General features: G+C 46.7%; 1 protein-coding gene across 1 annotated transcript in view; it reads left to right on the forward strand.

The window, feature by feature from the left end:
* Positions 1-13,657, forward strand: part of LOC143781301 (uncharacterized) — a 618,193-nt gene that overhangs the window by 296,044 nt on the left and 308,492 nt on the right. The window lies entirely within an intron of this gene.

Below are 13,657 nucleotides of genomic sequence, written 5' to 3' on the forward strand. Positions count from 1 at the left end.
ATCTGTAGCCACCAGAGGGAGCCCAAAAATGGAATGCACAACAGTACCCCCCCCTTGAGGAGGGGTCACCGAACCCTCACGAGAACCCCCAGGGCAATCAGGATGAGCCCTATGGAAGGCACGGACCAAATCAGTCGCATGAACATCAGAGGCGACCACCCAAGAATTATCCTCCTGACCATAACCCTTCCACTTGACCAAATATTGGAGCTTCCTTCTGGAAACACGAGAATCCAAGATCTTCTCCACAACATACTCCAATTCTCCCTCAACCAGCATCGGAGCAGGAGGCTCAACAGAAGGAGCCACAGGCACCACATACCTCCGCAATAACGACCGATGGAACACATTATGAATAGCAAACGATGCTGGGAGATCCAAACGAAAAGACACAGGGTTAAGAATCTCCAAGATTTTATAAGGACCGATGAACCGAGGCTTGAACTTAGGAGAAGAGACCTTCATAGGAACAAAACGAGAAGACAACCACACCAAGTCCCCAACACGAAGTCGGGGACCCACGCAGCGACGGCGATTAGCAAACCGCTGAGCCTTCTCCTGAGACAACTTTAAATTGTCCACCACATGATTCCAAATCTGATGCAACCTGTCCACCACCACGTCCACTCCAGGACAATCGGAAGGTTCCACCTGACCAGAAGAAAAACGAGGATGAAACCCCGAATTACAAAAGAAAGGAGAAACCAAAGTAGCAGAACTAGCCCGATTATTAAGAGCAAACTCGGCCAGCGGCAAAAAGGTAACCCAGTCATCTTGATCAGCAGAAACAAAACATCTTAAATAAGTCTCTAAGGTCTGATTAGTTCGTTCTGTCTGGCCATTCGTCTGAGGATGGAATGCAGACGAAAAAGATAAATCAATGCCCATCTTAGCACAGAACGTCCGCCAAAATCTAGGCACAAACTGGGATCCTCTGTCAGAAACGATGTTCTCCGGAATCCCATGCAGACGAACCACATTCTGAAAAAACAGAGGAACCAACTCAGAGGAGGAAGGCAACTTAGGCAAGGGTACCAAATGAACCATCTTAGAAAAGCGATCACACACCACCCAAATGACGGACATCCTCTGAGAGACAGGAAGATCTGAAATAAAATCCATGGAAATGTGCGTCCAAGGCCTCTTCGGGATAGGCAAGGATAACAACAACCCACTGGCCCGAGAACAGCAAGGCTTAGCCCGAGCACAAATTTCACAAGACTGCACAAAGGAACGCACATCCCTCGACAAAGAAGGCCACCAAAAAGACCTGGCCACCAAGTCTCTAGTACCAATTATTCCAGGATGACCTGCCAATGCAGAAGAATGAACCTCAGAGATGACTCTACTGGTCCAACTATCCGGAACAAACAGTCTTTCTGGCGGACAACGATCAGGTTTATCCGCCTGAAACTCCTGCAATGCACGTCGCAAGTCTGGGGAGACGGCAGACAATATCACCCCATCCCCAAGGATACCAGTAGGTTCAGATTCTCCAGGAGAGTCAGCTACAAAACTCCTGGAAAGGGCATCCGCCTTAACATTCTTAGAACCCGGCAGGTACGAAACCACAAAATTGAAACGAGAGAAAAACAGCGACCAACGAGCCTGTCTAGGATTCAGGCGCTTGGCAGACTCAAGGTAAATCAGATTTTTGTGATCAGTCAGGACCAGCACACGATGCCTAGCACCCTCAAGCCAATGACGCCACTCCTCAAATGCCCACTTCATGGCCAAAAGCTCCCGATTACCGACATCATAATTCCGCTCGGCGGGCGAGAATTTTCTAGAAAAGAACGCACATGGCTTCGTCACCGAGCCATCAGAACTTTTCTGTGACAAAACCGCCCCCGCTCCAATCTCGGAAGCATCAACCTCCACCTGAAAAGGAAGTGATACATCTGGCTGACACAACACCGGAGCAGAAGAGAACCGGCGCTTAAGTTCCCGAAAGGCCTCCAAAGCCGCAGGAGACCAATTAGCAACATCAGCACCCTTCTTAGTCAAATCAGTCAAAGGCTTAACGACACTAGAGAAATTAGTTATGAAGCGTCGGTAAAAATTAGCAAAACCCAAGAACTTCTGAAGACTTTTAACAGATGTAGGTTGCGTCCAGTCAAAAATAGCCTGAACCTTAACGGGATCCATCTCAATAGTAGGAGAAAAAATGTACCCCAAAAAGGAAATTTTCTGGACTCCAAAGAGACACTTTGAGCCCTTCACAAACAAAGAATTGGCCCGCATGACCTGAAACACCTTCCTGACCTGTTGAACATGAGACTCCCAGTCATCAGAAAAAAACAAAATATCATCCAGATACACAATCTTAAATTTATCCGGATATTCACGGAAAATATCGTGCATAAAGGACTGAAAGACTGAAGGAGCATTAGAAAGTCCAAAAGGCATTACCAAATACTCAAAATGGCCCTCGGGCGTATTAAATGCAGTTTTCCATTCATCACCTTGCTTTATCCGCACAAGATTATACGCACCTCGAAGATCTATCTTAGTGAACCACCTAGCCCCCTTAATACGAGCAAACAAATCAGTCAACAATGGCAAAGGATACTGAAACTTGATTGTAATCTTATTCAGAAGGCGATAATCTATACAAGGCCTCAGGGAACCATCTTTTTTAGCCACGAAAAAAAAACCTGCTCCCAGAGGGGACGAATATGTCCCTTTTCCAAGGACTCCTTAATATAATTCCGCATAGCAGTATGCTCAGGCACTGACAGATTGAATAAACGTCCCTTAGGAAACTTACTGCCAGGAATTAAATCTATAGCACAATCACAGTCCCTATGAGGAGGAAGCGAATTGAGCTTGGGCTCCTCAAAAACATCCCGATAATCAGACAAAAACGCAGGAACCTCAGAAGGAGTAGATGAAGCGATTGAAATCACAGGTGCGTCATCATGAACCCCCTGACATCCCCAGCTTAACACAGACATTGTCTTCCAATCCAGGACTGGATTATGAGTTTGTAACCATGGCAGACCCAGCACTAGAACATCATGTAAATTATACAGTACAAGAAAACGAATCACCTCCTGATGAACAGGAGTCATGCGCATGGTCACCTGTGTCCAGTACTGAGGTTTATTCCTAGCCAATGGTGTAGAATCAATTCCCTTCAGAGGAATAGGGACTTCCAAAGGCTCTAGAGTAAAACCACAGCGTCTGGCAAATGACCAATCCATAAGACTCAGGGCAGCGCCCGAATCCACATAGGCATCGACAGAAATGGATGATAGTGAACAAATCAGAGTTCCAGACAAAATGAACTTAGACTGTAAGGTACCAATGACAAAAGATTTATCAACCTTTTTTGTGCGTTTAGAGCATGCTGATATAACATGAGCTGAATCACCACAATAAAAACACAATCCATTTTTCCGCCTATAATTTTGCCGTTCACTTCTGGACTGAATTCTATCACATTGCGTACTCTCAGGTGCCTGTTCAGAAGACACCGCCAACTGGTGCGCAGGTTTGCGCTCCCGTAAACGCCGATCAATCTGAATGGCCATAGTCATAGACTCATTCAGACCTGTAGGCGCAGGGAACCCCACCATAATATCTTTAATGGCCTCAGAAAGACCATCTCTGAAATTTGCAGCCAGGGCGCACTCATTCCACTGAGTAAGCACCGACCATTTCCGAAATTTTTGACAATATATCTCTGCTTCATCTTGCCCCTGAGAGAGGGCTAATAAAGCTTTTTCAGCCTGTATTTCCAGGTTAGGTTCCTCATAGAGCAAACCCAGTGCCAGAAAAAACGCATCCACACTGAGCAATGCAGGATCCCCTGGTGCCAATGCAAATGCCCAATTCTGAGGGTCGCCCCACAGGAAAGAAATAACAATCTTAACCTGCTGGGCAGGGTCTCCAGAGGAGCGAGATTTCAAGGAAAGAAATAATTTACAATTGTTCCTAAAATTCAGGAAACTAGATCTATCTCCAGAAAAAAACTCTGGGATAGGAATTCTAGGTTCAGACATAGGAGTGTGAACAACAAAATCCTGTATATTTTGCACCTTAGCGGCGAGATTATTCAGGCTGGAAGCCAAACTCTGGACATCCATGTTAAACAGCTGAGGTCAAAGCCATTCAAAGATTAAGAGGAGGTGAGAAGCAGCCAGACAGCAATTAAAGGCTAGGCAACAAAACTCTGAGGAAAGAAAAAAAAAATAAAAAATCCTCAAGACTTCTCTTTCTCCTGCTTCAGCCATACAATTAACACTTTACGGGCCGGCTGTACTGTTATGTTCCCAATGGCTGGGGAACATTAAACGTACAAGCACAAAAATAGGACGAGCTCTAGGGTGATGGAACCTGGGCTGACTGCGGTCCTAATCCTCAACACACAACTAGCAGTAGCCGGGGAACGTGCTTGCGATGATTCTAGACGTCTCGCGCCAGCCGGAGAACTAGCTATCCCTTTAAGAGGAAAGATAGGCCTATCTTGCCTCCAGAGAAATACCCCAAAGAAATAGCAGCCCCCCACATGTAATGACGGTGAAATGAGAGGAAGGCACATACATAGGTATGAAAACAGATTTAGCAAAATGAGGCCCGCTAAAGCTAGATAGCAGAAGGACACAAAAGTAATCTAGGCGGTCAGCGAAAAACCCTTCAAAACACCATCCTGAAATTACCCATGTGCCAACTCATGGTACTTGGGGGGTAATTTCAGCCCACTAGAGCAACCAGCAGCAAGATTCACATATATGCAAGCTGGACCAAAAATATGATAAGGCAAAACACAAAAACTGAGAAATCAAAACTTAGCTTGTCCACATGGATCGGGAGCAGGTAGCAAGAGATAAACTGAGACACTCTGAATACATTGACAGCCGGCAAGGGACTGACAGGGAAGCAAGGTTAAATAGGGAACTCCCAGCTCCTAATGGAACAGGTGGAAACCAGAGACCGCAAAAACCAAAGTCAACCAGTACCATCTGTAGCCACCAGAGGGAGCCCAAAAACGGAATCCACAACACACGGCCCCGTGGGGAAAGTTTTCACATTGCGGGAGGTGTAAACATGTCGTATGCTGGTCAAACAGCTGCTGCAAATTAAGAGATTGGAACACTCAGTAAGACCAGTCCACAAGCAAGCACTTTTTATAGGAAAACTAGGTGTCAGCCGGGAAAGGTGGGGCAAAATAATTTGAAATCCAGGAGTGGTTCATTTTAATGAAGGTGAGATCATCCACGTTTTGGGTAGACAGACGAGTCCTTTTTTCGGTTAATATTGAACCAGCAGCACTGAATACTCTTTCTGATAGCACACTAGCTGCTGGGCAAGCAAGCTCCTGCAACGCATATTCTGCCAATTCAGGCCAGGTGTCTAATTTTGATGCCCAGTAATCAAATGGGAATGACGGTTGAGGGAGAACATCGATAAGGGATGACAAATAGTTAGTAACCATACTGGACAAATGTTGTCTCCTGTCACTTTGAATAGATGCTGCAGTACCTGTCCTGTCTGCGGTCATTGCAAAATCACTCCACAACCTGGTCAGAAAACCCCTCTGTCCAACGCCACTTCTGATCTGTGCACCTCTAACACCTGCCATGTAGCCCCCTGCAGCTTGTGTGAGAACCATCACCGGCGCTGTGTGCTGGGAATGCCTGAATCAAACGGTCTACAAGAGTAGCTTGTTTGGTTGCTAAGATTTGTTTGAGGTTCTCATGTGGCATAATATTTTGCAATTTGCCTTTATAGCGAGGGTCAAGGATGCAGGCCAACCAGTAATCATCATCGCTCATCATTTTAATAATGCGTGTGTCCCTTTTGAGGATACGTAAAGCATAATCCGCCATGTGGGCCAAAGTTCCAGTTGTCAAATCTGCGGTTGTGCTGGTTGGAGGGGCAGTTACAGGCAAATCTACGTCACTTGTCTCCCTTAAAAAAAAAGAACCCGGCCTTGCAACTCCACTAATTTCTGTTGTCCCAGGAGAAGCTTCCTCATTCAAAAAGTACTCATCCCCATCATCCTCCTCGTCCTCCTCCTCCTCTTCGCCCACTACCGCGTCTGCTACACGGCCCTGACCAGACAATGGCTGACTGTCATCAAGGCTTTCCTCTTCATCGGCTGCAGACGCCTGCTCCTTTATGTGCGTCAAACTTTGCATCAGCAGACGCATTAGGGGGATGCTCATGCTTATTATGGCGTTGTCTGCACTAACCAGCCGTGTGCATTCCTCAAAACACTGAAGGACTTGACAAAGGTCTTGTAGCTTCGACCACTGCACACCTGACAACTCCATGTCTGCCATCCAACTGCCTGCCCATGTATGTGTATCCTCCCACAAAAACATAACAGCACGCCTCTGTTCGCACAGTCTCTGAAGCATGTGCAGTGTGGAGTTCCACCTTGTTGCAATGTCGATGATTAGGCGATGCTGGGGAAGGTTCAAAGACCGCTGATAGTTCTGCATACGGCTGGAGTGTACGGGCGAACGGCGGATATGCGAGCAAAGTCTGCGCACTTTCAGGAGCAGGTCGGGTAAGCCCGGGTAACTTTTCAGGAAGCACTGCACCACCAGGTTTAAGGTGTGAGCCAGGCAAGGAATGTGTTTCAGTTGGGAAAGGGCTATGGCAGCCATGAAATTCCTTCCGTTATCACTCACAACCTTGCCTGCCTCAAGATGTACAGTGCCCAGCCATGACTGAGTTTCATTCTGCAAGAACTCGGACAGAACTTCCGCGGTGTGTCTGTTGTCGCCCAAACACTTCATTGCCAATACAGCCTGCTGACGCTTGCCACTAGCTGTCCCATAATGGCACACCTGGTGTGCAACAGTGGCAGCTGCGGATGGAGTGGATGTGCGACTGCGGTCTGTGGACGAGCTCTTGCTTCTGCAGGAGGAAGAGGAGGAGGGGGGGCGAACGCCTACAGCCAACTCTTTCCTTGACCGTGGGCTAGGCAGAACTGTCCCAATATTGCTGTCCCCTGTGGACCCTGCATCCACCACATTCACCCAGTGTGCCGTGATGGACACGTAACGTCCCTGGCCATGCCTACTGGTCCATGCATCTGTTGTCAGGTGCACCTTCGTAGTCACAGACTGCCTGAGTGCATGGACGATGCGGTCTTTAACATGCTGTTGGAGGGCTGGGATGGCTTTTCTAGAAAAGAAGTGCCGACTGGGTAGCTCGTAGCGTGGTACAGCGTAGTCCATCAGCGCTTTGAAAGCTTCGCTTTCAACTAACCGGTAGGGCATCATCTCTAATGAGATTAGTCTAGCAATGTGGGCGTTCAAACCCTGCGTACGCGGATGCGAGGATGAGTACTTCCTTTTCCTAACAAGAGTCTCATGTAGGGTGAGCTGGACTGGAGACCTGGAGATCGTGGAACTAGCGGTGGTGCCGGTGGACATGGGTGAGTGAGAGAGGGTTGGAGATGGTATTCTTGCCGGTGACCTACATGCAGTGTTTCCTACTGCAAACCTGGTGATTCCCTGACTGCTTTGGCCTGGCGACGAAAGCTGCACAGATACTGCAGGTGGTGCGGGAAATGGTGGGCTAACAGGGAGGGAAGGGATGTAGCGTTGCTGACTAGCTTCATTGGCCGAGGGTGCTGCAACCTTTAGGGACGTTTGGTAGTTAGTCCAGGCTTGCAAATGCATGGTGGTTAAATGTCTATGCATGCAACTTGTATTTAGACTTTTAAGATTCTGACCTCTGCTTAAGATAGTTGAACATTTTTGACAGATGACTTTGCGCTGATCATTTGGATGTTGTTTAAAAAAATGCCAGACTGCACTCTTTCTACTATCGGATACCTTTTGAGGCATTGCAGACTGAGCTTCTTTAACCGGATGGCCACGCTGTCCTCCAACTGGTTTTGGTTTTGCCACACGTTTGTGGCCAGATACGGGCCCGGTAGATGGAACCTGTTGTGATGTTGATGCCTGCTGCGGCTCCTCCTCCTCCGCTTCTGAACTACTGCCGCCTGCACCCTGTTCCCCCAATGGCTGCCAATCAGGGTCAACAACTGGGTCATCTATGACCTCCTATGTCGTGTGCAACTTCGTCTGTGTCACCGTGTAAGCCGGTGGTATAGCGTTCGTGACGGGGCACCATAGTCTCCTGTTGTGAATCTGCTTTTGGGCTCCTCCTGGTGGTGGCTGGTGGTACTGGTGACTTGTGTGTGTTTTGCGGTCTCAGTTCACCTGTTCCCATCAGTAGTGGGGAGTATCCTATTTAATCCTGCTCTCCAGTCATTGCCTTGCCGGCCATCAATGTAACCAGAGCCTTTCGGTTGCATGTTCCTGCTTCTAGTCTACTGATCAGCTAAGTTGGACTCTTTAGTCCAAAATTTGTTTTGCATCTTTTGTCCAGTTTACAGTTATGTTATTCTCTGTAGCTGGAAGCTCTTGTGGGCTGAAATTACCACTGCGGTGTCATGAGTTGACACATGAGTTTTAAAGTAATTTCAGGATGGTATTTTAAAGGGTTTTCAGCTGACCGTGAAGTTCCCTTTTGTATCCTTCTACTATCTAGTAAGTGGACCTCGCTTTGCTGAATCTACTTGCATACTGTGTATGTCTTTTCCTCTGAACTCACCGTCATTATATGTGGGGGGCTTCTGTCTCCTTTTTTGGGAATTTCCCTAGAGGTAAGCCAGGTCTGTTTTTTCCTCTACCAGGGTTAGTTAGACCTCCGGCTGGCGCGAGACGTCTAGGGATAAAACGTAGGTACGCCCCCCGGCTACTATTAGTTGTGTGGTAGACTTAGCTCACGGTCAGCTCGAGATTCCATCACCCAAGAGCTCGTCCATTTATTTATATGTTCCTGACGTTCCCCTGCCATTGGGAACCATGACAGTATGGCCGGCCAAGTGTTAAATCTATTGGCAGAAGAAAGGAGAGAAAAAGAAGTCTGTACATTTTTTTTTTCTGTGCTTGCTCTGTAGTTGAGTCAGTTGCATTTCAGCTTTAATTGCAGTCTGCTGCTTTGCTTGCTCTGTAGTTGAATCAGTTGCATTTCTGCTCTAATTACAGTCTTTGCCTCTCTCCTAATCCTTGAATGGCTCTGATCTCACCTGTTTAAAAAATGGATCCTCAGAGTTTGGCTACAGGTTTAAATAATCTTGCTACTAAAGTTCAAAATTTACAGGATTTTGTTATACATGCTCCTATATCTGAACCTAGAATTCCTACACCAGAGTTTTTCTCCGGAGATAGATCTCGTTTTCTGAATTTCAAATATAATTGTAAATTATTTCTTTCTCTGAGACCTCACTCCGCTGGAGATCCCGCACAGCAGGTTAAGATTGTAATTTCCTTGCTGCGAGGTGACCCTCAAAATTAGGCATTTGCATTGGCACCAGGGGATCCTGCGTTGCTCAATGTGGATGCGTTTTTTCTGGCTTTGGGGTTGCTTTATGAGGAACCTAATTTAGAGATTCAGGCTGAAAAAGCCTTGATAGCCCTATCTCAAGGGCAAGATGAAGCTGAGATATACTGCCAAAAATTTCGTAAATGGTCTGTGCTTACTCAGTGGAATGAGTGCGCCCTGGCGGCGAATTTCAGAGAGGGTCTCTCTGATGCCATTAAAGATGTTATGGTGGGTTTCCCTGCGCCTACAGGTCTGTATGAGTCCATGACAATGGCTATTCAGATTGATCGGCGTTTGCGGGAGCGCAAGCCTGTGCACCATTTGGCGGTGTCTACTGAGAAGGCGCCAGAGAATATGCAATGTGATAGAATTCTGTCCAGAAGCGAACGGCAGAATTATAGGCGAAAAAATGGGTTGTGCTTCTATTGTGGTGATTCAGCTCATGTTATATCAGCATGCTCTAGACGCACAAAGAAGGTTGATAAGTCTATTTCAATTGGCACTTTACAGTCTAAGTTTATTCTGTCTGTGACCTTGATTTGTTCATTATCGTCTATTACCGCGGACGCCTATGTGGACTCTGGCGCCGCTCTGAGTCTTATGGATTGGTCCTTTGCCAGGCGCTGTGGGTTTAATCTAGAGCCTCTGGAAGTCCCTATACCTCTGAAGGGTATTGACTCTACGCCATTGGCTAGTAATAAACCACAATACTGGACACAAGTGACTATGCGTATGACTCCAGACCATCAGGAGGTGATTCGCTTCCTTGTGTTGTACAATCTACATGATGTTTTAGTGCTTGGATTGCCATGGTTACAATCTCATAACCCAGTCCTTGACTGGAAAACAATGTCTGTGTTAAGCTGGGGATGTCGGGGGGCTCATGGGGACGTACCTTTGGTTTCCATTTCGTCATCTATTCCCTCTGAGATTCCGGCATTTTTGTCTGATTATCGTGATGTTTTTGAGGAGCCTAAGCTTGGTTCACTCCCTCCTCACAGAGATTGTGATTGTGCCATAGATCTGATTCCTGGCAGTAAATTTCCAAAGGGTCGTTTGTTTAATCTATCTGTACCTGAACATGCTGCTATGCGAGAGTATATTAAAGAGTCCCTGGAAAAGGGACATATTCGTCCTTCTTCATCTCCCTTAGGAGCAGGTTTTTTCTTTGTGTCTAAAAAAGATGGCTCTTTGAGGCCTTGTATTGATTATCGACTCTTGAATAAGATTACAGTCAAATATCAGTATCCTCTGCCATTGCTGACTGATTTGTTTGCTCGCATAAAGGGGACTAAGTGGTTCTCTAAGATTGATCTTCGTGGGGCGTATAATTTGGTGCGAATTAAGCAGGGGGATGAGTGGAAAACCGCATTTAATACGCCCGAGGGCCATTTTGAGTATTTAGTAATGCCTTTCGGTCTTTCAAATGCCCCTTCAGTCTTTCAGTCCTTTATGCATAACATTTTCCGTGAATATTTGGATAAATTTATGATTGTGTATCTGGATGATATTTTGATTTTTTCGGATGACTGGGACTCTCATGTTCAACAAGTCAGGAGGGTTTTTCAGGTTTTGCGGGCTAATTCTTTGTGTGTAAAGGGTTCAAAGTGTATTTTTGGGGTTCAAAAGATTTCTTTTTTGGGGTACATTTTTTCCCCTTCTTCCATTGAGATGGATCCTGTCAAGGTTCGGGCTATTTGTGATTGGACGCAACCTACTTCTCTTAAGAGCCTTCAGAAATTCTTGGGCTTTGCTAATTTTTATCGTCGATTTATAACTGGTTTTTCTGGCGTTGCTAAGCCTTTGACTGATTTGACTAAAAAGGGTGCTGATGTTGCCGATTGGTCCCCTGCTGCTGTGGAGGCCTTTCGGGAGCTTAAGCGCCGCTTTTCTTCTGCCCCTGTGTTGCGCCAGCCTGATGTTTCTCTTCCTTTTCAGGTTGAGGTCGATGCTTCTGAGATCGGAGCGGGGGCGGTTTTGTCGCAGAAAAGTTCCGACTGCTCAGTGATGAGACCTTGTGCGTTCTTTTCTCGAAAATTTTCGCCCACCGAGCGAAACTATGATGTTGGTAATCGGGAGCTTTTGGCTATGAAGTGGGCATTTGAGGAGTGGCGTCATTGGCTTGAGGGTGCTAGACATCAGGTGGTGGTTTTGACTGATCACAAGAATCTGATTTATCTTGAGTCTGCCAGGCACCTGAATCCTAGACAGGCGCGCTGGTCGTTGTTTTTCTCTCGGTTTAATTTTGTGGTCTCATACCTACCAGGTTCTAAAAATGTGAAGGCAGATGCCCTTTCTAGGAGTTTTGAGCCTGACTCCCCTGGTGATTCTGAACCTACGGGTATCCTTAAGGATGGGGTGATATTGTCTGCTGTTTCCCCAGACCTGCGACGGGCTTTGCAAGAGTTTCAGGCGGATAGACCTGATCGTTGCCCGCCTGGTAGACTGTTTGTTCCTGATGATTGGACCAGTAGAGTCATCTCGGAGGTTCATTCTTCTGCGTTGGCAGGTCATCCTGGAATTTTTGGTACCAGGGATTTGGTGGCTAGGTCCTTCTGGTGGCCTTCCCTGTCTCGAGACGTACGAGTTTTTGTGCAGTCTTGTGATGTTTGTGCTCGGGCCAAGCCTTGTTGTTCTCGGGCTAGTGGATTGTTGTTGTCCTTGCCTATTCCGAAGAGGCCTTGGACGCACATCTCTATGGATTTTATTTCTGACCTCCCTGTTTCTCAGAAAATGTCTGTCATCTGGGTGGTGTGTGACCGTTTTTCGAAAATGGTTCATTTGGTACCCTTGCCTAAGTTACCTTCCTCATCTGAATTGGTTCCTCTGTTTTTTCAAAATGTGGTTCGCTTGCATGGTATCCCGGAAAATATTGTTTCTGACAGGGGAGCCCAGTTCGTGTCTAGATTTTGGCGGGCATTCTGTGCCAGGATGGGCATTGATTTGTCTTTTTCGTCTGCGTTCCATCCTCAGACTAATGGCCAGACTGAGCGAACTAATCAAACCTTGGAGACTTATTTGAGGTGTTTTGTGTCTGCGGATCAGGATGACTGGGTTGCCTTTTTGCCGTTGGCAGAATTTGCCCTTAATAATCGGGCTAGTTCTGCCACTTTGGTTTCTCCTTTCTTTTGCAATTCGGGGTTTCACCCTCGTTTTTCATCCGGTCAGGTGGAATCTTCGGATTGTCCTGGAGTGGATACTATGGTGGATAGGTTGCATCGGATTTGGGGACAGGTGGTGGACAATTTGAAGTTGTCCCAGGAGAAGACTCAACATTTTGCTAACCGCCGTCGTCGTGTTGGTCCTCGTCTTCGTGTTGGGGACTTGGTTTGGTTGTCTTCCCGTTTTGTCCCTATGAGGGTTTCTTCGCCTAAGTTTAAGCCTCGGTTCATCGGTCCTTATAAGATTTTGGAGATTCTTAACCCTGTGTCCTTTCGTTTGGACCTCCTGGCATCTTTCGCTATCCATAATGTCTTCCATCGGTCGTTGTTGCGGAGGTATGAGGTACCGGTTGTTCCTTCTACTGAGCCTCCTGCTCCTGTGCTGGTTGAGGGTGAATTGGAGTATGTTGTAGAGAAGATCTTGGACTCCCGTATTTCCAGACGGAGACTTCAATATCTGGTTAAGTGGAAGGGCTATGGTCAGGAGGATAATTCTTGGGTAACTGCTTCTGATGTTCACGCCTCTGATTTGGTTCGTGCCTTTCATAGGGCTCATCCAGATCGCCCTGGTGGTTCTTGTGAGGGTTCGGTGCCCCCTCCTTAAGGGGGGGGTACTGTTGTGAATCTGTTTTTGGGCTCCTCCTGGTGGTGGCTGGTGGTACTGGTGACTTGTGTGTGTTTTGCGGTCTCAGTTCACCTGTTCCCATCAGTAGTGGGGAGTATCCTATTTAATCCTGCTCTCCAGTCATTGCCTTGCCGGCCATCAATGTAACCAGAGCCTTTCGGTTGCATGTTCCTGCTTCTAGTCTACTGATCAGCTAAGTTGGACTCTTTAGTCCAAAATTTGTTTTGCATCTTTTGTCCAGTTTACAGTTATGTTATTCTCTGTAGCTGGAAGCTCTTGTGGGCTGAAATTACCACTCCGGTGTCATGAGTTGACACATGAGTTTTAAAGTAATTTCAGGATGGTATTTTAAAGGGTTTTCAGCTGACCGTGAAGTTCCCTTTTGTATCCTTCTATCTAGTAAGTGGACCTCGCTTTGCTGAATCTACTTTCATACTGTGTATGTCTTTTCCTCTGAACTCACCGTCATTATATGTGGGGGGCTTCTGTCTCCTTTTTTGGGAATTTCCCTAGA

This window comes from Ranitomeya variabilis, chromosome 6 (genome assembly GCF_051348905.1).
Source record: "Ranitomeya variabilis isolate aRanVar5 chromosome 6, aRanVar5.hap1, whole genome shotgun sequence".
Lineage (NCBI taxonomy): Eukaryota > Metazoa > Chordata > Amphibia > Anura > Dendrobatidae > Ranitomeya > Ranitomeya variabilis.